At 49.6% G+C, this 27,320-nt stretch overlaps 1 long non-coding RNA gene across 2 annotated transcripts; it reads right to left on the bottom strand.

Moving 5' to 3' along the window:
* Positions 1–23,697: 23,697 nt before the first annotated feature.
* Positions 23,698–27,292, bottom strand: LOC136387858 (uncharacterized). 2 transcript variants are annotated; one of them, XR_010748171.1, is made up of 3 exons: positions 25,930–27,292; positions 25,038–25,322; positions 23,698–23,956 (listed from the first exon to the last, which is right to left on the bottom strand). It is a non-coding gene; the product is annotated as an uncharacterized lncRNA (long non-coding RNA). The 2 variants fall into 2 exon arrangements; XR_010748170.1 differs by having other exon boundaries at positions 26,064–27,292.
* Positions 27,293–27,320: the final 28 nt, after the last annotated feature.

Here is a 27,320-nt window from a genome sequence, read left to right as displayed (position 1 = left end):
ACAGAAGCAGAAGTGAAACCCGGGTGATGGGAACTCCCCAACTCCCGGCTCAAACTCCGCCCTCGAGCCAGGCCTGGGCACCAGGGACTGTCCTGACCCCTCCTCCTGCGCGGAGAGCTCTTTGTCACCCTGTGTACCTGAGTCCTGGCCCAGGGGCTGCGTGAGGACACCAGGGAGAGACCCCCAGGCTGAGCCCCACCCTTTCTCCTCTTCTCGGAATCCCTCCCCCTGAAATGGACTCCCTGCTCCCACCCCTTATCTCTCCCCCTGGACTCTTCTAGAAGAAAACTCACCTCAGGTAACCTAATGTCATAGCTCGCCCTGGGAATGGAGGTGGAGGGACAGGGTTTCTCTTAACCCTGGAGGAGCTGTGTCTGAAAACACGGGATGGAGATTCTCAGAGACCAGTCTCCCTGTTGTCTGTGAACCCCAGTGGGGAGCACAGTCTTGGGAACCCTGAACATCAGGAAGCTGATCTGTAAAGAAGTGATTTGGCCCCTTGGTACAGAAATGTGTCTAACCAGCACTGCAGTCAGACTCACAGAGCTCCTGAATTCTACTCCCCACACAGTGTGTCTGTGACTCGGGATTGTTACATTGTGAAATGATCTTCATTCAGTAGCCCTGAGTTTGTCTGTGAGTCCCCCACGTCCTCAATACAGAGAAGCCCAGGGAAGCCGTGTGTCACTGTGCATTTCAACAGGAGCCTGTACATCCTCAAAGTTACAAGTGCTCAATGTAGTCATCCAAATTATGGAGAGAGAGAAGGAAGGTTGGCTCGAGGCATCCCAGACCCAGGGCAGAGTAAGGAAAGTTCAGAGAGGGTGTCAGGGAGCCTGGACCCTAAGTCAGCCTTCAGAGGCGCAATGGTCCTGCCTCAGTTTCCCTGCTGTTCTCAATCTTTGACGGGAAGGAGCCTGTGAGAAGCGAGGTCCCAGAGCAAAAGGGGCAGCAGATTTGAGAGCACAGCAGCGGGGCCATCAGTCAGTTATGCTCCCTCAGGCTGAGGTCTGGGTGTGCATTCTCACGCTGTCACGTGACCGAGTAGAGGAAAGAATGACAAGAGAGGAAAAGAGAAGAACTGCTGGACCAGCACCTTTACGTAGACGAGAAGGGATGAGGCCTCGAGCACCAGCAGAGGGACAGCTCTGGCTGGGAGTGTGGACAGCTGACCTGTGGTGAAGTCTCCAAGTAGACGGTGTTGGAAATCTGTAATAATCATCTTCTAATGTGTCCAGTTTTCTCAGTGAAGCAGGAAACAAGGTTACTGGCAGTAATGAGATGGGGAAGGAGGGTGGGTGTGTGAGCAGAGGATGGGGGAGACTGAGGGAGCCGTGCAGGGACAGGATGATTGTGGGCAGCAGTGTGGACCCCCTTGTGGTCTGGGTTATGACATTAACATGACAGTGTTCATGGGGCTGGTTTGTTCTCCAGCCTCCTGTAGCTGCACAGGGCAGGTGCAGGGAGGGCAGAGGTAGAATTTCTCGGCTATGAAGTTTTTCCAAGCAAGGGTGACAAATCAAGGGAGATCAAGGGAGGGATTGAAATGCTGTCTCATGGAATTGAAGATGAGTGAGGAGGGAGGAGAGGACATCGAGGGGCGAGGGGCGGTGACTACATGGTAGGATAATACCCTGGGATCCCAGTGGGCACAAAGGATTGTGGGAGGTGATGTAGCATAGGGTGGTCTCAGGACTGGGAAACAGGCACATGTGTGATGAATGGTTTGCTGACATTACATTACACATGTGGTCAAATAATCACACCAGTGTTTCCAGAGCTTAGGCCGCCCTGCGGGGTGAGTAGGGAGATGGAGGGCAGTGCCAGGGTCCAGCCCCGGGGGGAATCCAGGGGTCCCACAGGAGGAGACGGAGTCGGCACGAATCGAGTGAGAGAGCCGAATTCTTTTCTTTCTCTTTATTCTCTCGTTAGCATTTACTGCCAGGCATCTCTGCCAAATGCTAGTATAGCTTCTTTTTATGCACACACACTAAGTTACAATCACATGGTATTTTGAATACATTATTATTTTTGTTTTACTATGGTTACGTTTCCAGATAACAGTTAATTCATATCTATAAGCTACAAATCAGGTGGTAAGTTATTCAAAGTACAGTTATACAATAACTTGAATAGCAATAACAATATTGGTACAAACTTCTAAAAGATGAGTACTAATTAATAACTCTACTGTTGTTGTGAGTCAAGGGCGCAGAGAGAGATTAGCAGACGAAATCATCAAGGACTAGCAAAGGACCACCGCTTGCTCAGGCAAATGGCCCTGAGTTCATGTAGTGTCCTAATTTTTCTCACAAGACTTCAAAAGGCTTGCTTATTAAGAAACTGGCATAGCATCAAGAGTAACTTTTGCTTAAAGATACATAGAGTGCATCTGCAAGATAGCTTAGTAGCAACAATAATATCAGAAGGCATTAATTGCTATTGCTTCTATGGATTCCACCACATTCCTCTCCTTATTCTTGGAAAATACAAAAATCTCATGAGAATGTTTTACTGAGAAAAGCCCAGCAACTGCCTTCAGTCACAAAACAAGTCTTTTAGCAAAACATTCTTTTCTTGCCGGCTGTGCTCCCATTCAAGGCCATGCAACGGGCCACTCCACTACACCTTACCTAAGATTCTATTGTCTAGTCAAATTTTATTTATTTACTATATTCATACACTAGTTAAGTTCTAACTTTATTCTTTCTAACATGATTAATAAGAAATTCTCCTACAAACTTAACCCTTTACGAGGGATATCAGAGCCAGCCTCTTATGTTTATGAGCCCAGTTCAAGGGGCTTACAGGCTTTTCTGTGGAACTCACACCCTCTGTCTCATTTCCAAAGAAATCACTACGAATCTACAGGGAAAGCACGGTGCTATTATCCCTGTGCCATAAATAATAGCACACACCCAGAAAAGGGGGGATATAAGGCCAGATTAATTCAAAAGGTCAAAGGGGGAAGTATCGTTGTGCCTTTCCTTTACGGTGACTTTGTCACCCCGCAGCTATTAGTCTTCACTGTGGTGACTTTGTCAACCAGCAGCTGTTGGTCTTCTCTGCTGTGACTTTGTCAATCAGCAGTTTTTGATCTTCTTCTGCTGTGACCTTGTCAGCCAGCAGTCGTTGATCGGCTCCCGACAGGGCAGAGCGTGGGAAGCATGGCATGGACATTGTGGGAGGGCTGGGTTATTGGCAATGACAAGTCTAGGGGATGACAAGGGAGGGGGCTCAGGAAGAGCAGAGCAGAAGGTCATGGAGGAGAGGAGCTCAGGGAAGTGAGGAGCCAGGGACTGAGCATCCTCTGCTGTGTGTGTTCTGTCCCTGCTGTAAAGTGACCACAAACCGAGTGGCTCTAAACAGCAGCCCTTTATTATCTCATGGTTGGGTACGTTACACATATGAAATGTCCTCACTGTGGTGAGAATAAGGGTCAGCAGGTACCTGCCCCTCACTGGGGCTCTGGAAGAATCCACTGGCAAGCTCATTCACTGTGTTATCTGAACTCAGATTCTTGTAGATGTGGGACTGAGTCCCTGTTTCCTCGCTGGGTGTCAGCTGGAGCCACCCTGAGCTTTGAGAGGATATCTTCAATCCTGGAATGTGGCCCCCACAGCACACACAATCCTTCCCCCACGTGGGACCTCTCTGCCTCCCCTCACCCTCATCTCTCCAGCATCTCGGACTCCAGCCAGAGAAACCTCTCTGCTTTTAGGTTTATGTGACGTGATTGTCCAGCCAGGTGATCCAGGATGGTCTCCCTGTCCTAAGGTCCTTAACCTTCATTACATCACCAAGTCCCTTTGTCATGTAAGGAAGTCTGTCCATAAGCGGCAAGGATTCGGGTTGGACATCTTTGGGGACCACTGTTCATCCTTCCTCATCTGATTAGGTTGAAATCACTGAGGTCAAGGAGGTGGCACTCTGGGGAGGGTGATAGTTAGCCAGGAGCTAAAAGAAATGAGGCAATGGCCTGTGTGTCCTCAGGGATTACCTACAATGAGGGGAGTGGGGGCTCTGATCTGATGATGGATTATAGGATGTTAGGGAGGAGAGAGGGGAAAAGTCAAAGCAGTTGAGGAAATGAACCCACCCACCTCCAGGTCCAGGGCACAAGGTCTGTGGGAGGGGAGACACCCCCATGGCAGGACTTCAGAGGGAGCCGTGTCCTCAGGGAGACCCAGGTCCCTGTCAGAGCTGCAGGTGCAGGAACACCCTGGGAGGACTGTGTGGATTTGGCTGATCCTGGGCTGAGACCTCCGGGGGACACAGTGGGAAGGTTTCAGGAGCTGGGGAGGGCGTGTGAGGGGAGACAGAGTAGGGGTGCACGTGCAGGATGTTTGGGGGACTGGGGGTGACTGAGACAGTCAGGGGAAAGGAGAGGAGGTTCATCCTGGTGGACTCAGGGGAGATGTCTGGGACTCTCACTTGGGCTCTGTCGATGGGGATGAGGAGGTTTGGGGTGGTCAGTCTTAGTTCCAGTGTGTGGACCCTTTCTTGACACCCTGATTGTGGGGTTCAATCCCTGGTGGATAAGGGGTGTTACAAGGAGTCCATGGATTCACTGTTGACCCTTGTGGGATGGGGGTGCACTCACACCAGCTCTCAGATCTGCCCGTCACCTGCTTCAGGAGAGACACTCCTGGGGTACCAGGTGTGACCCTGACACAGGGGCCTCTTCTGTCCTGCTGAGGGGACAGAAGGCTGAGGGCAGCTGGGGTCCTCATCCCAGTAGAATCAATGTGTATGTGGACAGGGTGGATGATGATGTAGACATTACAGAGGTGTTACCAAATTAGAGATACTTTTTAAAAAATTGGTGTGAGGCCCTGACCGGTTGGCTCAGCGGTAGAGCATCGGCCTGGTGTGCAGGAGTCCCGGGTTCGATTTCCAGCCAGGGCACACAGGAGAAGCGCCCATCTGCTTCTCCACCCCCTCCCCTCCTTCCTCTCTGTCTCTCTCTTCCCCTCCCGCAGCCAAGGCTCCATTGGAGCAAAGATGGCCCGGGCGCTGGGGATGGCTCTGTGGCCTCTGCCTCAGGAGCTAGAATGGCTCTGAACGCAAGAGAGCGACGCCCCAGATGGGCAAAGCATCGCCCCCTGGTGGGCGTGCCGGGTGGATCCCAGTCGGGCGCATGCGGGAGTCTGTCTGACTGACTCCCCGTTTCCAGCTTCGGAAAAATGAAAGAAAAAAAAATTGGTGTGAAATCTGACATTTAGGGGATATTGAAGCTATTTTATCGGACCTTTAACTTAGAAAAGATTTGAGAATAAATTTTCCCCGTTGTAATATTATTACGGATAGGAAGAAATGTTCTTACTGTTGGGAGATGCATGCTGACATGTGGAGTGACGAGGGTCATGATGCCAGCACGTGACTTTCGAGGGATTTGGCAAAAGTGATGCAAACATTATCCTTTGTTTTTGAAAATGTACTTTAAAGCTATAGTCGACATACAACACTACGTAGGTTGCAGGTGTACAACATAGCGATTAGGCATTTGTACGTCTTATGGGGTAGTGACCTCGGTAAGTCAGGTCTGCCTGTCACTGTGCTCAGTTATAAGGATGTCACTGGCTGTGTTCCCTGTGCTGTACTTTGCCTCCTGTGACTTATTTCACAGCTGGTCATTTGTACTTCTCAGTCCTTCTCCATCCTCAATTCTGTCACTTTGTTTTTGCCTACTCACCGCCCCCCTCACCTGTGGCAGCCATCAGCTTTTTTCTCTGTATCTATGAGTCTGTTTCTGTTTCATTTCCTTTGTTTTTTGGATTCCATAGATAAATGGAATCATACAGTGTGCTGTTCTGACTTATGTGACTAGCATGATACTCTCGAAGTCCTTCTCTGCTGTCACAAAGAGCAAGAGTTCCTTCTTTTTCATGGCTGATTAATTCCACAGTACACACATGACACACCTTTACTCATTCGTCCGTCAGTGAAGAATTAATTTGCTTTCATACCTTGGCGACTGTAAGTAACGCTGTGGTGAACATAGGGAAGGATTTATCTTTTTAAATTAATGTTGTTTTGTTTGGATAAGTCCCTGGAAGTTTTAATTTTTGGAGGAATCTCCACACTTTCCCCCAGTTTACAACCCTCCCCCCCCACACACACACAGAGCGTGACATTCTCTCCACATCCTGGGCAACGCTTGTGTTCTGTTGCCATTTGGAGAAAGGGCCGCTCTGCAAGCTGTGCGGTGACACCTCATTGGGTTGTGATTGGCATTTCCCTGGTGACTACTGGTGTTCAGTATCTACTCACATGTCCGTTGGCCAGCTCTATGTCCGTTTTTGAAAAAAAAAAAAAGTCAATTCAGGCCCTCTGTTCATTTTTGTAAATAGACTTTTAAAAATTAAATTTATTGGTGGGGTGTAGGAAAATGGCTGGGAATTAGACTGTGGTCCTGAGACAAGTCTGTGGTGTGGACTTCGGAACACCAAATCCTGTGGGGGCAGAACGCAGCCCCCGCAGCACTGATAAGAGTGTTTATAGGAAACAGCTGATCCCTCTGGTCTTTTCCTGCACACCTCAAAGGTGTTAATACCTTCTCTGCACCTGAATCCATTGTAGACTAATCTGACCAGGCTCTGCTAATCTGCTTGATGAGCAAAGAGACCAATAAATAAACAATGAGGCTGCAGAGATCTGGGCTCTCAGTCCTGGAGGCCGGGAGTCCCCTGGACCCGTCTTTTCTCTACGTTGTGTCTTGTGTGTGTTTTCTTAAGTCCTGCAGCATCTTCCTCTCCTGCACCCCCCCTGCTGAGCTGGTCTTGGCAGTGGGGGACATTGATTAATAAAATTACATAGGTTTCAAGTGTGCAGTAGTTCTCTGTGTATCATCTGTAAGTTCACTGGCTGTCCACCACCCGGTCACATCCATCACCACTTCCTGACCTCCTCTGCCCTTTACTACCCCACGTCCCCTCTGCTCTGGTAACCACTGCACGGTTGTCAGTTTCTATGAGTTTTTTCTTTTCTTAAAGATTTTATTTATTGATTTTATAGAGAGAGGAGTGAGGAGTTGGGAGCGAGAAGTATCAACTCATACTTGCTTCACTTTAGTTTTTCATTGATTGGTTGCTTCTTCTATGTGCCTTGACCAGCCAAGCCCAGGGTTTTGAACCGGCGACCTCAGCATCCCCGGTTGATGCTCTATCCACTGCGCCACCACAGGTCAGGATCTATGAGTTTTTGTTTATTTGTTCATTTGTTGCTTTCAGTTTTATATCCCACATATGACGGAAATCATATGGTTCTTGAATTTTTCTGTCTGACTTATTTTGTTTAGCGTGATGTTCTCAAGATCCATCCATGTTGTCACAAATGGCAGGATTTCATCTTATGGCTGTGTGCTATTCCATTGTGTACATGTACCACATCCTCTTCATGTAATGACCCATCGAAGAATAACTGTGTTGTTTGCATGTCTTGGCCACTGTGCGTAATGCTGCAATGAACATAAGGGTGTATATATTTTTGCAAATAAATATTTTCAAATTTCTTGGGTAGATACCCAGTAGGATTGCTGGGTCATAAGGTAGTTCTTCTACTCTTTAATTTTTTGAGGAACCATCATACTTTCTTCCATAATGGTTGTACCAGTTCATATTCTCACCAGCAGTTGAGTGAGGGTTCCTTTTTCTCCACAGCCTCTCCCACACTTGTTATTACCTGTCCTGTTGATAACAGCCAATCTCACAGGTGTGAGGTGGTATCTCATTGTAGTTTTGATGTGCATTTCTCCAATAACTAATGAAGATGAGCATCTTTTCATATATCTGTTGGCCATTTGTCTGTCTCCTTGGGAGAAGTGTCTGTTCATGTCCTCTCCCCATTTTTAAATTTGGGTTGTTTTTTTCTTGTTGAATTGTATGCGTTCTTTCTATATTTTGGATGTTCACCTGTTGTCAGAGCTGTTGTTTGGAATTATCTTCTAGTCGGCTGCCTTTTTGTTTTGCTGTCAGTTTCTTTTGCTCTGCAGAAGCTGTTTCCGTTGATATAGTCCCATTCGTTTTGTCTGTGTGTTTTAAAACATTTTATTTAAAAAGAAATATTTTTAATTTATTGTGTTGACGTGGTTACAAGTATCCCACGCATTATAAACCCGCTGCACACGGCATCGCGCCCCCGTGCCCCACGCGAAGTCTCTTTCCACCCCCACACCACCCTCTGCCCCTCCCCCTCTCCACCCCTCCCTCTCCTGGGCCTGTTGCTACCTTGTTTCCTGTATTTCATGTGTTCTATGTATATAATCTGACTACTCCCTCCACCATCTTTGATCCCATCCCCACCTCTCATTTCTTCTGACAGCGTTCCATCTGTTCCTAGTTACTCTGCCTCTGTTTCTATTTTGTTCCTTAGTTTATTATGTTAATTAGATTCCACATATAAGTGAGACCATATGATATTTGTATTTCTCTGCCTGGCTTATTTCACTGAGCATAATAATCCACCAGGCCCACCCATGTTGTTGCAAAAGGTAATATTTCCTTCCTTTTCATGGCCACATAATAGTGCACTGTGTAAATGTACCACAGCCTTTTCATCCAGTTCTCCGTTGATGGACCCTTGGGCTATTTATACAAACAAATGAAAGCATACTGTGTTCATGGATTGGAAGAAATTAACATTATTAAAATGTCTATATTACCCAAAGCAATCTATAGATTCAATGCAACTTCTATTAAAATAACAATAGCATACTTCACAGATCTGGAAAAAATATTCCAACAATTTATATAAAACCAAAAATGAACCTGAATAGCCTCAGAAATCTGGAAAATGAAGAATAAACTGGGAGGTATCACAATTCCTGATATCAAGTTATACTACAAGGCCATTGTAATCAAAACAGCCTGGTACTGGCATATGAACAGACAGACATATAGATCAATGGAACATAACAGAGAACCTAGAAATAAGCCCACACCTTTATATTAAATTAATATTTGAGGCAAGAGTATACAATGGAGTAAAGACATTCTCTTTGATAAATGGTGTTGGGAAAATTGGACATGTATATGCAAAAAAATAAAACTAGACCACCAACTTACACCATACACAGAAATAAAATGGATAAATGTAAGTCACAAAATTATAAAATTCCTAAAAGAAATTCTTATAGGCAGTAGAGTCTCAAACATCTTTTGTAGCAACATTCTTGCTGATATATCTCCTTAGGCAAATGAAATAAAGAAAAAAATAAACAAGTGGGTCTCAGTTCCATGTGCATTGCAGTGTTATTTACAATAGCGAAGATCTGGAAACAGCCCAAGTGTCCGTCAGTGGACGAGTGGATTAAAAGGCTGCGGTACAGCCTGACCAGGTGGTGGCGCAGTGGATAGAGCATCGAACTGGGATGCGGAAGGACCCAGGTTCGAGACCCGAGGTCACCAGCTTGAGCGCGGGCTCATCTGGCTTGAGCAAAAAAAAAAGTTCACCAGTTTGGACCCAAGGTTGCTGGCTCCAGCAAGGGGTTACTCGGTCTGCTGAAGGCCCGCGGTCAAGGCACATATGAGAAAGCAATCAATGAACAACTAAGAAGTCGCAACGCGCAACGAAAAACTAATGATTGATGCTTCTCATCTCTCTCCGTTCCTGTCTGTCTGTCCCTGTGTATCTCTGCCTCTGTAAAAACAAACAAACAAACAAACAAACAAAAAAGGCTGCGGTACATACACACAATGGCCATGAAAAAGAAGGAAACCTTACCTTTTGGGATGGCATGGGTGGACCTGGAGATTGTGCTAAGTGAAATAAGCCAGGCAGAGGTAGACAAATACCATATGGTCTCACTTATATGTGGAATCTAATGAGCACAGTACACTGAGGAACAGAATAGAAACAGAGTCCGGGACACAGGGAGCAGAGGGACAGCTGTCAGAGGGAAGGGGGGTGAGGGGACTGGGTCAAAGAAGGTGAAGAGATTAGCCAAATTATATATACATCACACATGTATACAAACAACCGGGTGGCAATAGCTGGAGGGGAAGGGAAGGTGGAGGCAGGAGGAGGGAGCACAGGGGAAATGGGGGTGGGAAGGGGCGTGGCAGGGCAGGACGCATGTGCAGACTGTGATACTGAGTCGGACACTTGAAATGAAGTCAACACAATACATTTAAAAATAAATTCAAAAATACACAGGAAGGAGTGATGAGGAGGTTGGATGAGGATAGAATAAGTAATTTGGAAAACAAGGTACAAAAAAAGGAACACAAAATCAGAGCAGCAAAATGAAAACAGTATCAATAAGAGTGAGAGTAGCCTGACCTGTGGTGGCGCAGTGGATAAAGCGTCAACCTGGAAATGCTGAGGTCGCCGGTTCGAAACCCTGGGCTTGCCTGGTCAAGGCACATATGGGAGTTGATGCTTCCAGCTCCTCCCCCCTTTTCTCTCTCTCTCTCTCCCCCCTCTCTCTCCTCTCTAAAATGAATAAATAAAATAAAATTAAAATTAAAAAAAAAAAAAGAGTGAGGGTAGTTAAGGGACCTGTGGGACGACAGGAAATGTGACAACGTTCATACAAGGTGCCAGAGGAGAAGAGCAAGGGATCAGGAACCTGTTTGAAAAATTAATGACCCGGACCTGGCCGGTTGGCTCAGTGGTAGAGCGTCGGCCTGGTGTGCGGAGGACAAGGGTTCGATTCCTGGCCAGGGCACACAGGAGAGGCACCCATTTGCTTCTCCACCCCTCCCCCTCTCCTTCCTCTCTGTCTCTCTTCCCCTCCCGCAGCCGAGGCTCCATTGGAGCAAAAGATGGCCCGGGCGCTGGGGATGGCTCCTTGGCCTCTGCCCCAGGCGCTAAAGTGGCTCTGGTCTCGCCAGAGCGACGCCCCGGATGGGCAGAGCATCGCCCCTGGTGGGCGTGCTGGGTGGATCCCGGTCTGGTGCATGCGGGACTCTGTCTGACTGCCTCCCCGTTTCTAGCTTCAGAAAAATACAAAAAAAAAAAAAAAAAATTAATGACCCAAAGTGACCCTAACTTGATGAAGAAAAAAGATACAGCAGTTCAGGAAGCACAGACAGTCCCAAACAAGATGGACCCAGAGAGCCCACATCAGTACACATCATCATTAAAATGGCAAAGGTTAAAGACAAAGAGAAACTCTTAAAAGCCAAAACCCCCCACAAAACCACAGATAGATACCTACAAGATCCATCCAGCCCACACTCAAGGGGAGGAATGAAGCTCCCCCTGCTGGAAGGGGATTCTCTTCATGTGGAACTTGGAAATCTAAGGAACACTTGTCCCTGCTCCCTCCCTTAGGTCTGTCACTCACAGGAGCGTGCACTCATGGTCCCTGCTTTGTATGTGGGCTACACTGTAAAGCGGTTCTGTAGTTGTTCACTGATTGCTTTCTGTGTCTTGACGGAGGGGGGTAAGGGCGGAGCTCTAGCTGAGCCAGTGACCTCTTGCTCAAGCCAGCAACCTGTGGGCTCAAGCCGGTGACCATGGGGTCATGTTAAAGTCCCATGCGCAAGCTGGTGACCCCGAGATCAAGCCTGGGAACTTGGGGTTTTGAACCTGGGTCTTCAGTGTGCCAGGCCAATGCTCTGTCCACTGTGCCACCACCTGGTCAGCTGCAAAATCGGTTTCATGTCAAGGAACCAGCAGCTGTCACTGGAACAAAAACATCAGCTGGGGTAAATAATGGACGTAGAAACAGCCCGGGAGACAGAGCTGGGGAGGGAGGAGCCACAGGCAGTCAGTGTTGTGAGAACTCTCACATCCTCCTGGGGGTCCTGAGGGCCATGAGCACGTCTGGCTCAGGGCGTGTGATCAGAAAAGACCCGAGAAGGCCGTGAGGTCACCTTGGGCTGACCTCCTTTTCTATATACGCGGGAAGGAATGGGACAGGCAAGAGGTGTAAACGGCACAGATGAGAGTCACAGGCATGTCACAATTCACACATAAACAGAACCCAGCTCCAAAAACTGAGAGATGATGTTTGTTTTTCTGTGTGTCCAGACATTTAAGGAAATATCTGTCAAATCACTAGCTGACCACTACACTAACAGAACACAGGCTTCACTAACCACAGACAAAGAATACAGTTTCTACAAAAATAGTTTAGAAAAGTCACGAAACACCCAATTACCATCCACAATGAACAAGAAAACCAAAGACCAGGGAAGGAGGACAAATCTGGTTTCTAGAGTTATCACGTAATAATGTTTTAAATATGTAGTTACTTCAGGTCAAAAGACACACAGAGACTAAAAGAAAAGGGATGGAAGTTATAGAATAGTCATAGGGCCTGACCAGGCTGTGGCGCAGTGGATAGAGCATCGGATTGGGATGCTGAGAACCCAGGTTCGAGACCCCGAGATCACCAGCTTGAGCGCGGACTCATCTGGTTTGAGAAAAAAAAAAACTCACCAGCTTGGACCCAAGGTCGCTGGCTCGAACAAGGGGTTACTCGGTCTGCTGAAGGCCCGTGGTCAATGCATGTATGAAAAAGCAATCAATGAACAACTAAGGTGTCGCAACGAAAAACTGATGATTGATACTTCTCATCTCTCTGTTCCTGTCTGTCTGTCCCTATCTGTCCCTCTCTGACTCTCTCTCTGTCCCTGAAAAAAAAAAATGTAGTCATGCGCCACTGTCTGGTCAGGCTGGGAGCCAAATTTTTTAAACTTAAACTATATAGGTAGGTACATTCCTTATGGAGGTAGAGCCAGAATGTGGTATTTTATGGAAGAGCCACACTCAAGGGGCCAGAGCCCCATGTGGCTCGCAAGCTGAGGTTTCCCAACCACTGTCATAGATGGTGCCTTCTAGCTGTGACCTCATGTGGCGGGAGGGACAGGGGTCTCTCTCAGGTCTCTTGTAAGCGCTCTAATCCTACTCATGAGGGCTCCACCTTCCCAAAAGACCCCCTCTTCCCATTATCACCTTGGGAGTCAGGATTTCAACATATGAATTGGGGGGGGGGCGTATATGTTAAAAGTACAATGACAAAGTAAAGGGAATAAAAGGAAAGAAAAGGTAGTAATAGTCTGGACAGAGGCTGACCAGTAGCGCAGTGGACAGAGCGTCGGACTGGGATGCGGAGGACGCAGGTTCGAAACCCCGAAGTCGCCAGTTTGAGCAAAAAAAAAGCTCACCAACTTGGACCCAAGGTCGCTGGCTTGAGCAAAGGGTTACTCGGTCTGCTAATTTTAATGGGCTTACCTTCAAGTGTGCTTGCTGATTCTCTTTCTGTATATTCAAATCTGCTGTTGAAACCCTCTGGTAAACTTCTTATTTTGGTTATGGTACATTTTGGCTCCATAACTTCTAGGTTCCTTTTATTAATATTTTTTTTAGATTTTATTTATTGATTTTTGGAGAGAAGAGGGAAAGAAAAAAATGAGAAAGAAGAGGGAGAAGTGGGAAGCATCCACTCATAGTAGTTGCTTCCTGTATGTGCCTTGACCAGGTAAGCCCAGGTTTTGAGCCAGTGACCTTAGCATTCTAGGTCAATGCTCGATCCACTTGGTCCTTTTAAAATTTTCTAGTTCTTTATTGATACTCTCTATGTTAAACATATGTCTCCCCGCTTCCTTTACTTTTATGTCTCTGGTCTCCTTTATCTCTTTGAATACATTTAAGAAAGTTGATTTAAATACTTTCTCTAGTGACCTTAGCCAATTGGCTCAGCCGTAGAGCGTCGGACCAGCATGTGTCTGCTGTAGCCACCCCCACCTCCGTCATGACACATATGAGAAAGCAATCAATGAACTAAGGACACTAGGTGCCGCAATGAAGAACTGATGCTTCTCATCTCTCTCCCTTCCTGTCTGTCTGTCCCTATCTGTCCCTCTTTCTGTCTCTGTCACACACACACACACACACACCAAAAAAAACCTGGAAAGAAAACGCCTCAGGGCCCTGGCCGGTTGGCTCAGTGGTAGAGTGTCGGCCTGGCATGCAGTAGTCCTGGGTTCGATTCCCGACCAGGGCACACAGGAGAAGCGCCCATTTGCTTCTCCACCCCTCCCCCTCTCCTTCCTCTCTGTCTCTCTCTTCCCCTTCCGCAGCCGAGGCCCCACTGGAGCAAAGTTGGCCCGGGCACTGAGGATGGCTCCGTGGCCTCTGCCTCAGGCACTAGAATGGCTCTGGTTGCAGCAGAGCAACGCCTCAGATGGGCAGAGCATCACCCCCTGGTGGGCATGCTGAGTGGATCCCGGTCGGGCGCATATGGGAGTCTGTCTGACTGCCTCCCCGTTTCCAACTGCAGAAAATACAACAACAACAAAAAATGAAAGAAAATGCCTAAGGATTCTGCAGCCAAGGAACTGATGCTCACCTCTTAATTCTTATTTGTCAGCTGAGTTTAGTTTGTTTGCAGAACAAACACGTCAGCGGCGCAAAGCCTTACACGTTCCCTGTAAAGGTAAATTGGCACCAGCGCTTTGGAAATCCGTGAGCGATATCAAGTCTGGTTAAAGTACTGACCCACAGGGCTCAGCATGCCCACCCTGACTACGGACTCTGGGGACTGTCTTGCCTTGTGCCCAGGAGACTTGTACACTGATGTTTACAGCAAACACTGGAGTAACCACGCCTACATCAATAGGAAAACACCACAACTGTGGTGTGATCATAAAGTGTGAGATTTCAACAGAGAAAACGGAAGGGCAGCCTCCCAGATGAGCGACAGCTCGCTCACCCAATGGTGAGTCCCAGAAGAGTCCACGCAGTTCGAGTTCCCTGTGCAGGAAATTGAAAAACTGGTGAGCTTAAATTAATATTTGGTTGGATACATGAGTACACTTATTGTAACATCTTTAGAAAATCTCAAGGGTGTGAGAGACACAAGACACAGCACAGAGGTTGTGTAAGGCAGGTGGCCGAGGCCAGGCAGGTCCACACTGGATTCGGGCAGAGGATAGAGGAACCGCGGAGCCAGAAGGGGTTGGGCCGTTCCCGTTGATTAGATTCTCACAAGAGCGGACGAGCACTCAGGCCAGGAACACGAACAGCAAGACGGCCCGCCGTTTCACAGACTACACAACAGGCATCCTCCGCGATGGCGGGAGTGAGGAGTGAGGCACATCACATAAACAGGAACCGCACAGACTACAGCAACCAAGTCACAAAGGCACACGCTATACCAAGAACGACAGTAATTACACAGGTGTCCTTCATAGTGACGTCCTCTGAGCACAGCCCAGGGAGTCAGCTAGAGGCCCACCTCTAGCCTCCCACCCCATGGGGCCAGCAAAGCCACCCCTTGTGGCTGGGGGCCTGCACAGTCCACGGCCATGTCCACAGAAGCCACTGGCCTTTGGGGCAGGCAGGACCATGTTGCTCTGCTGCCCAAAGCCCGGCTTGAGTGAAGTGTCCTCAGTGCGTCTCTGCGACTGGATAGGGATGCTGCCGGAGCAGGAGGCCCCCACAGGTGCTGCCCCCCATCACGGTCTCTCATGCTGTCCACAAGCGGCGTGTCCATCCAGCAAGCAAGCCAGGGGCCCCTCTTGTTGCAGTCCCTGCTTCAAGAACCCATTACACAGTCAGTCCACGAGAGACAGCCCGGCTGTCTGTGCAAATCACCCAAAGTGAAGGTTCATTGCAGGCAACCAGCCACACAGCTCTTTGATAACGGACCTCAGTGCCTTTCCATAAACACTCTGTCCGTTGCCACAAGCCCCGCCCAACCCCTCAGCAAGCTCACAGGGCCTGGCGGACCGAACACACTCAAAGGCCCGTTTGCCACCTTGAAGGTTCTCTTAACCACCGCTGCTTTTTTTTTTTTTTTTTTTTTTTTACAGGGACAGAGATAGAGTCAGAGAGTCAGAGAGAGGGATAGATAGGGACAGACAGACAGGAACAGAGAGAGATGAGAAGCATCAATCATCAGTTTTTCGTTGCGACACCTTAGTTGTTCATTGATTGCTTTCTCATATGTGCCTTGACCGGGGGGCCTTCAGCAGACCCAGTAACCAGGGACCTTGGGTTCAAGCTGGTGAGCTTTGCTTAAAACAGATGAGCCCGCACTCAAGCTGGCGACCTCGGGGTCTCGAACCTGGGTCCTCTGCATCCCAGTCCGACGCTCTATCCACTGCGCCACCACCTGGTCAGGTCGCTTCGTGAACAAATGTATCGGGATTTCCACACTGTCCTTCCTGTGTATGCATAACTTAAGTGAGCGGGTTTACAAGAAAGTCCCTTAGAAGATTTCCCCCCATCTTTCCTTTTGCAGCAGGTAACCGCCATGAACAAACAGCGGGTTGCCTTAGAAACCACAGGGTTTCACTGTTTACAAACTGGCCTTCGGTGCAGAGGGCGGACTCGGGGCCGGAGCACCACGCGGTTTGCTCGCAGGACGCTGGGCGCTCGCGGTGTGCGCTGACCGCAGGGAGCGTCTGCGGACCGGCCAGGGAGTGAGGGATGGACGTGAAGTTTAGATGTCCTTCTTAGTAGCGGACACCCAGGCGGCCAGCAGAGGGAGGAGACCAGAGGCAGGGATGCCGGAGGAGAGGGGATTCTCAGTGTGAAATGACGGAGTGCCTGAACTAGGCTCCTTAGAAAACCAACATTACAGCCGGGACGCCCGGAGAAGCCGGACCTCAGGGTGTGCTGAGCTGCAGCGGCCAGACTCCCGGTGTGGCTGTGACTGCGGCCCCCGAACGGGCCCAGGCGGCACAGACGGGTCGGGGACAGTGGTAGACCAGCAGCCCCTCGGTCCTGCCTGCCTTCCTTCCTCTCCTCGTGGAAGGTGGGCGTGGGGTTGGAGGCTGGCAGACTGGCAGGGAGCCTGACTGGTGGGGAAGGAGCAGGGTGAGCCGGCGGGGAGAAGTGGAATAGGAGCAGAAAATATCTCAGACATAGAAAGACCTGCAGAGCACCTGACCAGGGGGTGGCGCAGTGGATACAGTGTCGACCTGGGATGCTGAGGACCCGTGTTCGAAACCCGAGGTCACTGGCTGGAGCGCCGGGTTGTAGACATGACCCCATGGTCGCTGGGTTGAGCCCAAGAGGTCAATGGCTTGGCTGGAGCCCCCTCCCCCGCCATCAAGGTACATATGAAAAGCAATCATTAAACAACTCGTGAGTCGTGGGGGGACAGCACAGGCAGCAGCCCACGCAGCCTTAGGGTCTCATGCTGCCTCCTCCTCTCCCAAAGGTGCTGCAACTACGAGTTGATGCTTCTCATCTCTCCCTTCCTGTCTGTCATTCTCTGTCCCTCTCTTGCTAAAAAGAAACAAAAACAAACCCAGTAGAGCAGGATAGCTATGTGACGACATACGGATGCTCCACGGTGTAATGGGAAACATGAGAAATTTGAAATCAGACCATTCGAAGTTTAAATCTAGAAGTCCTGCCACTTACAGTTTTGTCACCTTAAAGAAATTGTTTTCTGAACTGCAGTTTCTCTTCTGTAAACATTATATAAGACTCGCTTCATAGAGATGATTTACTGCAAAGGACTGGCTCGCTAATGCTAGGTTTATAACGTGAGAGTTATTTGTAAATAGTGTGATATTACTGTCTAAGGTCCCAGTCACCTCACGTGTTTACATGCATTTTATTTCATTTAGACCAACTGCAGCCTCCGAGATGTGTGATGATGGAGTGGCCGTTTACCTGTGTCTGCATTTCCGGAGAACAGGGCTTGAGTGCAGACCACCCTGGGACGTCGAGCCTCAACAAGGAGCTGACCAAGACGGCCGAACACCGACGGCACCTGGACTTGGAACGGCCGCTTCAGAAGGAATTACAGCTGCAGTTTGCCCTAGAAGCCGGGCGTTGGCAGCGACAGTTGTTAGAGAAACAACTGTGGGTTCGAGAGTCAAGTTCCGGCTACAGGCCGAGAGCCGGCAGCCGCAGGAGCCGAAGTGGACGCTGCGGAAGGAGGGGCGTCCGTGTAGTGGGGTGTCTCTGCATCAGTGGGAGTGTCTCTGCGTCGGTGGGAGCGTCTCTGCGTCAGTGGGAGCGTCTCTGCGTCAGTGGGAGTGTCTCTGCGTCAGTGGGAGTGTCTCTGCGTCAGTGGGAGTGTCTCTGCGTCAGTGGGGTGTCTCTGCGTCAGTGGGAGTGTCTCTGCGTCAGTGGGAGTGTCTCTGCGTCAGTGGGAGCGTCTCTGCGTCAGTGGGAGTGTCTGAGTCAGTGGGAGCGTCTCTGCGTCAGTGGGAGTGTCTCTGCGTCAGTGGGAGCGTCTCTGCGTCAGTGGGAGTGTCTGAGTCAGTGGGAGCGTCTCTGCGTCAGTGGGAGCGTCTCTGCGTCAGTGGGAGCGTCTCTGCGTCAGTGGGAGCAGGCGTTTCCAATGCATCCTGTTTGAGGAGGTTCAGGCTGGAACTGCCATTGGCAACCTCAGAGCCGGGCTGGTGGTCGCCCAGAATGCAGAAACACAGCAGCCGAGAGTCCCTCAGGGGCCTGACCAGGCAGTGGCGCAGTGAATAGAGCGTCGGACTGGGATGCTGAGGACCCCGGTTCGAGACCCCGAGGTCGCCAGCTTGAGCGTGGGCTCAACTGGTTTGAGCAAAAGCTCACCAGCTTGGACCCAAGGTCGCTGGCTCCAGCAAGGGGTTACTCGGTCTGCTGAAGGCCCGTGGTCAAGGCACATATGAGAAAGCAATCAATGGACAACTAAGGTGACGCAATTCGCAACGAAAAAATAATGATTGATGATTCTCACCCCTCCATTCCTGTCTGTCTGTCCCTCTCTCTGACTCTCTTTGTTCACGAAGCAAAACTGAACACACCGTGCTGCCGCCACCCAGACTCAGAGACTTAGGGCCTGTGACTGAGAAGCCACTTCCCTTCCCTCCCGCCCTCCCGCCCTCCCGTGGGCACCCCCGGGGCACTCACCAGAGGCCCGGAGGAACGGAGGAGGCTCCTCTGGGGAAATGAAAAGCCAGCAGCCAGAAGTCCTGCTACAGAAGCATCAAAACTGAGAGGAAAGCCGCCCTCCCGTCCCAGAGTCCTCTGAACACACAAACTACCGCAGCAAACCCGAGAGCAGAACACGGTCCCCGTAACATTCGCTCCAAGGTCAGCCGTCTACTTAATTAACCCGGACCAGCCACACAAGGAACTGGCAACAGCTGAAGTTCAGTGCGAAGGCAAAACCGTATCTCTGGGTTTACCAGAGTGCCGGGTGGCCCTCGGAAACGTTTCCTTAGAGGGGGCTGCACGCTGGTCTTCCTCCTCCCCCGTCCTGCTCCCGGTTCACAGCGGAGGCAGCCAGAGCTCCGGCACCCTCCCGGGCAGAAGGGCCAGGGCCACACCCCAGTGATGCTAGCATGTGGGCTGGAGAGAAGCTGGAACCCGGGACCCAGAAGAACATGAGACAGACCCTGGAGGACCGCCTCCACATACTTCAATATAAAGAAGACATTTCTACTTCTTTACGCCACTGCCCCCTTCAGCTACGACACACGGACCAACCTAAGCCAACCGAGGGCGACCACTTCTGCCCTCAGCACCCCTTTTCTTCACACTGTATCCTGCACACGAGGGGCTCCCCCTCTCTGCCTGGTCCCCCGATGGAGTCTGACACGGCCTTTCCTCTACAAAGTTAATAGCTCTCTTCCTAACAGGCATGCTCCTCTATCACACGTTCCGGGGACACGTGCGCCCCTGCAGAACAAGGGGGAGGAGGGAAGACTTTCCCGTCAGCCACTAAGACTGACAATAAAGTTCGTGATTGAGACGACGTGGTGCTGGCACAAGAACAGATGTGGGCAGATGTGGATAAGTGTTGACAATTATGACGCCGCAGGGCAGTGGGGAAAAGAACAAAGCGGGAGGCACCACACTGACGGTTTCAAGCTACGTTATAAAACTACAGTGGTCAGAACAGTGTAGTAGCAGCATAAAAATAACACATATAGGCCCTGGCCGGATGGCTCAGTGGTAGAGCGTCAGCCTGGCGTGCGGAAGTCCCAGGTTCGATTCCCGGCCAGGACACACAGGAGAAGCGCCCATCTGCTTCTCCCCCCCTCCCCCCCTCCTTCCTCTCTATCTCTCTCTTCCCCTCCCGCAGCTGAGGCTCCATTGGAGCAAAGATGGCCAGGGTGCTGGGGACGGCTCTGTGGCCTCTGCCTCAGGCACTAGAATGGCTCTGGTCGCGACAGAGCGACGCCCCGGAGGGGCAGAGCATCGCCCCCTGGTGGGCATGCCGGGTGGATCCCGGTCGGGTGCATGCGGGAGTCAGTCTGACTGCCTCCCCGTTTCCAGCTTCAGAAAAATACAAAAAAAAAAAAAAAATACACATATAGACCAATGGCACAGATTTGAGAGCCCAGAAATAAATCCATACCACCAGTCAGCTGGCATTTCACAAGGGAGCCACAAATGTTCAATGGAGAAAAGACAGTCTCTTCAACAAACGGTGCTGGGAAAACTGGATAGTCACCTGTAAAAGAATGAAACTAGACCCCTATGGTACACCACTAACATAGATTAAGTTGGAATTGATTAGAGACTTACAGGTAAGACCGGAAACCATAAAACTCCCAGAAGAAAACATGAAAAAAGCTCCCTGACATTGGGTCTCAGCAGTAAGGCTTTGGATATGATGCATAAGACACAAGCAGCAAAATAAAAAATAAGCAAGTGGGACCCCAACAAACTAAAGGCTTCTGCACAGAAAAGAAATGACAACCTATGAAATGGTAAAAAGTATTTGCAAACCATTTATAAGGTTTGGATAAGGGGCTGTTATCCAAAATATATAAGGAACTCATACAACTCCATAGCAAAATAATATAATAATAATAATAATAATAATAATAGTAATTCAATTAAAAAATGGGCTAAGAGCCTGAACAGACATTTTTCAATGAAGGCACATAAGTGGTCACCAGTACATGAAAAGGTGCTCAGTATCCCTCAGTATCCCTGATTATCAGAGAAATGCAAACCAAAACCACACTATTACCTCACAGCTGTCAGAATGCCTATTACCAAAAAGAAAAAAAAAAAAAAAAGAAATGACAAGTGTCGGCAAGAATGTGGAGAAAGGTGACCCTTCCTTGTGCACTGCTATGTGATTGTAAATTGATGCACTCACGATGGAAAAGAGTAAGAAATTTCATGAAAACATTAAAACTAGAACTGCTGCCTGACCTGCGGTGGCGCAGTGGATAAAGCGTCGACCTGGAATGCTGAGGTTGCCGGTTCAAAACCCTGGGCTTGCCCGGTCAAGGCATATATGGGAGTTGATGCTTCCTGCTCCTCCCCCCCTTTCTTTCTCTCTCTCTCTCTTCTCTAAAATGAATAAATTAAAAAAAAAAATTAAAAAAAAAAAAACTAGAACTGCCTTATGATCCAGCAATTCCACTTCTGGTAATACATCCAAAGGAAACAAAAGCACTGTGTTGAAGAGATATCTGCACCCCCACATTCAAATCAGCATCATTTACAACAGTCAAGACATGGAAGCACCCTGAGTGTCCACCACCAATGACTAGATAAAGGAGCCGTGGTCTATAATATATAATGAACATCACTCAGCTACAAAAGAGGAGATCCTGCCACTTGCAACAACATGGGTGAACCCTGAGGACATCATGCTAAGTGAAGTCAGTCACACAGAGAAAGACACATACTGTATGATCTCCCTTATCTGCAGAACCTTAAACACACACAAACTCACAGAGATCAGACTTGTGGTTACCAGAGGCAGGAGCCAGGGGTGAGTGAACTGGATGAAGGTGGTCACAGGTACAAACTTCAAATTATAAATAAGTACTGAAGATATAACACAATACAAGGACCACAGCTAACACTAAGGTATATTTAGAGTTGTTATGAGAGTAAATCCTAAAAGTTCTCTTCACACACAAAAAAGTACTTTTATTTCTTTGTAGCTATATGAGATAATGGATGCTATATACTGTAATAACCGTTTCACAATATGTGTAAGTAAAGCTATTACACTGTATATCAGGAACTTGATACAGTGATTTGTGTAAATGTACCTTAATAAAACCAAAGGAAAAGAGCCATGGCCCACTGTTTACTGTTGTTTACTGGTAGAGTATCCGCCTGGCTTATAGATGTCCTGGGGCAATATCCAAAATATATAAGGAACTTATACAAAATATATTAGGAACTCATCTAGTTAGGACACACAGGAGAAGCTCGCATCTGCTTTTCCACCCCTCCCCTCCCCCCAACTTCTCTCTCTCTCTCTCTCTTTCTCTTCTCCTCCCCCTCCTATACCCATGGCTCAACTGGAGTGAGTTTGCCTGGGGCACTGAGGATGAGTCCATGGCTTCTGCCTCAGGCACTAAGAAGAGCTTGGTTGCTGAGCAACGGAGCAATGCCACAGATGGGCAGAGAATCGTCCCCTAGTGGGTATGTCAGGTGGATCCCTGTCAGAGCACATGCAGGAGTCTGTCTTTGCCTCCCCTCCTCTCATTAAATAAATAAATAAATTTTATTTTATTTTTTAAATTTTTATTTATTTATTTTACAGAGACAGAGAGTGAGTCAGAGAGAAGGATAGACAGGGACAGACAGACAGAAACGGAGAGAGATGAGAAGCATCAATCATTTGTTTTTCATTGTGACATCTTAGTTGTTCATTGATTGCTTTCTCATATGTGCCTTGACCGCGGGCCTTCAGCAGACTGAGTAACCCCTTGCTGGAGCCAGTGACCTTAGGTTCAAGCTGGTGAGCTTTTGCTCAAACCAGACAAGCCCGCACTCAAGCTGGCGACCTCGGGGTCTCGAACCTGGGTCTTCTGCATCCCAGTCTGACGCTCTATCCACTGCACCACTGCCTGGTCAGGCAATTTTTATTTTTAAACATTTTTTTAATTGCTGAGTTTTCTTTTTTTTAAACATCTATTTTATTTATTTATTTTACAGAGACAAAGAGAGTCAGAGAGAGGGATAGACAGGGACAGACAGACAAGAATGGAGAAAGATGAGAAGCATCAATCATTTGTTTTTCATTGCGGTACCTTAGTTGTTCATTGATTGCTTTCTCATAAATGCCTTGACCGCGGGCCTTCAGTAGACCGAGTGACCCCTTGCTCGAGCCAGTGACCTTGGGTCCAAGCTTTTGCTCAAACCAGATGAGCCCACACTCAAGCTGGCGACCTCGGGGTCTCGAACCTGAGTCCTCCGCATCCCAGTCCGACACTCTATCCACTACGCCACCGCCTGGTCAGGCGAATGAATGAATAAATAAATAAATAAAATTTAAAAACTAAAATCAAAGGAAAAGAAGGAACTCCTCCAGTGCTTGCTTCAGCCTCCTCCATAGGAAAAAGGCCAACAACTCAAAAGGAAAGAAAAGGGGAAGAACAGACATTTGAAAAGCAGAGGCGGCCCTGGCCGGTTGGCTCAGTGGTAGAGCATCAGCCTAGCGTGCGGAAGTCCCAGGTTCAATTCCCGGCCAGGGCACACAGGAGAAGCGCCCATCTGCTTCTCCACCCCTCCTCCTCTCCTTCCTCTCTGTCTCTCTCTTCCCCTCCCGCAGCCGAGGCTCCATTGGAGCAAAGTTGGTCCGGGCGCTGAGGATGGCTCCGTGGCCTCTGCCTCAGGCGCTAGAGTGGCTCTGGCCACGACAGAGCGATGCCCTGGATGGGCAGAGCATCGCCCCCTGGTGGGCAGAGCATCGCCCCCTGGTGGGCGTGCCGGGTGGATCCCGGTCGGGTGCATGCGGGAGTCTGTCTGACTGCCTCCCCGTTTCCAGCTTCAGAAAAATACAAAAAAAAAAAAGAAAAGCAGAGGCTATCATATCAAATGGTCTACAAGCATAGGAAAAGGTATTCGATTTAATGTCTAATTATGGAAAATACAAATTAAAAACTGACACCACAACAGTACTAACAGTGACTAAAATTCTAAAGTCTGAAAATGAGTGGTGCTGACGGGAATGTGAAGCAGTACCGGTCCGGCTGCAGGACGCTGAAAACCCTCTGGGAAACGGTGTGAATCATCTACTAACGACGAACACATGCTTGACCAGTGACCCAGCGGCTCCACTCCTAGTCATTCACAACTGTAAGAAAGCACATGTAAAATACATACGCGACTATTCACAACAGCCAGAAACCAGAGTGCCCTGGTCGGATGGCTTGGTTGGTGAGGCATCCTCCTGAGGCCGTTTGATCCCTGGTCAGGGCACAGACAAGAACAGATCAATGTTCCTGTCTTTCTCTCTCTCCCCCCCTTCGTCTCTCACTAAAATCAATACATTTTTATCCAATACTGGCAGAGCGCCCCGGAGGCTACCAGCAACGGCGTGAGTAACTCGGCACACTCCTAAAGTAGAGATGCCCAGCAGTGGAAAATGAACGAGAGCCACGAGCACAACAGGCGAGCGAGAAACGCCGTGCTAGCAAAGCAGCGTACACACTAAGGAGTCCAACGTGGCTCTTTACAAAAAGACATCAGGCCTGACCTGTGGTGGCACAGTGGATAAAGCATCGACCTGGAAATGCTGAGGTCGCCGGTTCGAAACCCCGCCCGGTCAAGGCACATATGGGAGTTGATGCTTCCAGCTCCTCCCCCTTTCTCTCTCTCCCTCTCTCTCTCCTCTCTAAAAATTAATAAATAAAATTAAAAAAAAAAAAAAAAAAAGACATCAGGCAAAACTAAACTACTGCGGTGTTCAGGGACACGTACCGAGCTGGTGGCAGATCTATACAGAAAAGCGAGGACATAAGTGACCAAGGCCAGGGCAGCCTGCCTCACGGAGGGTAGGGGCGGCAGGCAGCCCAAGAGGGTAGGTTCTTAAGGGCAGGCAGTGTCCTGTTTCTTGAGCTGGCTGATTTTTTTTCATAGAAATATCTTTGTGCCACACTTTTTGATTTTGACTTTTCTAAATATGTCAATTTCACAATTTTAAAAAGTACTCCTATATCAACCTACTCAAATTAGGGGGAACAATTACTCTTCATTCTCATGGTTTCCCTGAGAAGACATTTCCCCCAAACGGCCCGCCATCCCCACCTCCTGGCCTAGTCAAGTCGGACCTAACTGGTGGCGTTGGAGCAGAAGCTGAGTGTGCCTGACCCCCCTTCTCACCCCTGGGGGCCTCTCCCCCCCACCCCGCCTGTGTGCAGGGGGCCTGCTCTCACCTGGATGCTTAGCTGTGAGTTCTGATGGGCGGGGCTGGAGCAGATCTCAAGTGTTGCGTGATAAATTCAGCTCAAGAGAAGTAAGCAGCCTGACCAAGCAGTGGCACAGTGGATAGGGCATCGGACTGGGATGCGGAGGACCCAGGTTCAGAATCCCGAGGTCACCGGGGTCACTCGGTCTGCTGTAGCCCCCTGGCCAAGGCGCATATGAGAAAGTAATCAATGAACAGCTAAGGTGCCACAAGGAAGAACTGATGCTTTTCATCTCTCTCCTTTCCTGTCTGTCTGATAATAACAAAACAAAAAACACAAAACTAGTTAGATAAATGGAGTTGGCACAGCTATCCATTCACCTAATCCAGCTGATGTGTCCTGTTCAATACAACAAGCACAAGCCACATGTGTCCAGTGAGCACCTAAAACACACCTAGTCTGAATTGAGATGTGATGCAAGTAATATATACATCAGATGTCAGAGACTAGGTATAAAAAAGAACGCGGTGTAAAAAAAGAACAGAAAATATCTCAATGACAATGGTTCAAAATTAATTACGTGTAAAAATGATACAATGGATTCAGTTGGTGAAATCAAGTTTAATTCCATCTGATTCTTTTTACTTTTTTTTTAATGCAGCCACAAAAGAAAACTTAACGGAAGTGGTTTACATTATATTTCTAATAGACAGCACTGCTCTAGAGAAAAACAAAGATCACGTTTACATCATACTTTTAAAAATAAAGAATCTAAGGATTAGAATGGATTTAATGTCATATGTACATGTGTATGTAGAAATTGATTAGGCAACTGCCATTTGAGTAACGAATGCATCTCTTTACTGGCTGGAAATAAATAACATATATAACACCTCTGCTGGGGATGTGGGAAAGGGACAAGCTCACCGCATCGCTATCCAGGGAAATGTAAGTAACAGGTTTCCGATGCCTGACCAGGCGGAGGCGCAGTGGAGTGTCCGCCTGGGACGCTGAAGACCCAGATGGAAACGCCCAGCTTCCGGTCTTAAGCACAGACTCACCAGCTCTTGAACCCTAGTGGCCGGCTTGAACATGGGATCATAGACATGACCCCAAGGTCGCTGGATCGAGGCCCAAGGTCGCTGGCTTGAGCAAAGGGTCACGTCAATCACTGGCTACCAAAAACAGTGAAGGAAGAGTAAAGAAAAAGCAGACCAACTAACTGTATCGAGCCTGTGGGATCAGAAGTCCTCGTGACTCGCATATCCGAATATTTTCTGTAAGTCCACAGTTTCTGGCTCCCCGGATGGGAGGCTATACACCGCGTCATCGACTGTACACAGCATCACAACTTACACAGGAACACGCTGGACCGCAGGCCACGGCCCTCGGACGGTAACACCACAACTTGCCCGTCTCTTCCAGTTCGCGTTCTGCACGCCGAGGGCGGTGGGGCGAGGAGGCCGGCCAGCCGCCTGGAGCACCAGCCAGCAGCGTCCTGCACCCAGCACGGGCGCCTCCCCACGCCATTCCCCCTCTTCCTCCAAAGTCCCAGGCCTGCCTGCGGAGCGTCCAGCAAGCCGGGACGCTGTCGTGCAGTCGGGAGTCCACACGAGTACCGCGATCTCCCGTGGGGGCGGGGGGAGAAGCTCAAGTCGCAGCCCCCACCGTGGAAAGAAAGAAACGGGCGTGCCGGTGGGGATCGGGCGCAGCCCGAGGAGCCGAGGATGCACAGGGGAGCAGCCGGGTCGCCGCTCCAGCTGTCCCGGGGCTCCCACTCCAGCGGGGACGAACCTCCCACGCCCGCGCAGAGCCAGAGCCGGGCGAGGGGCACTGCCAGCAGCCCACGCCTGGGAGAACGTCCCCTTCCACCGGCCAGGCCGACGCGAACGCGTCGGAAATGACGTGTCCGCGGAGACCCGCAAGGTCCGCCACGTGGGTGGCCGCTCCGCTCCCAGCCGCCTCCTCCCGGGACTGGCCTGCAGAGACGTGGAGCGCGGAGGGCGCCACTGCCGCGCCCCCCGGAGTCAGCCGAGCCGAGCGGAGCCGGAGCCCGAGCCCGAGCCCGAGCCCGCGCCGCCGCGGGATGCGCAGCCTCGCCCGCCCGCGCCCGTCCGCGCCCAACGGGCAATGGGCTTCAGCGCTCCGCCGCACGCATGCGCAGGCGCGGCCCTCTCCCCGGAGGACCGCTCGGGTCACCTGGGCGACCGCGTCTCCGCCACCCGCTCCTCCGGGCCCCTTCTCGCCCGGGACCTGCCGCCATTGCCGCCGCCGCCGCTTCCCCGCCCCCCTCCGCGCGCACGCGGGCCC

The sequence above is a fragment of the Saccopteryx leptura genome, chromosome 1 (assembly GCF_036850995.1).
Source record: "Saccopteryx leptura isolate mSacLep1 chromosome 1, mSacLep1_pri_phased_curated, whole genome shotgun sequence".
NCBI lineage: Eukaryota > Metazoa > Chordata > Mammalia > Chiroptera > Emballonuridae > Saccopteryx > Saccopteryx leptura.
This window is presented reverse-complemented; position numbering and strand designations above follow the sequence as displayed.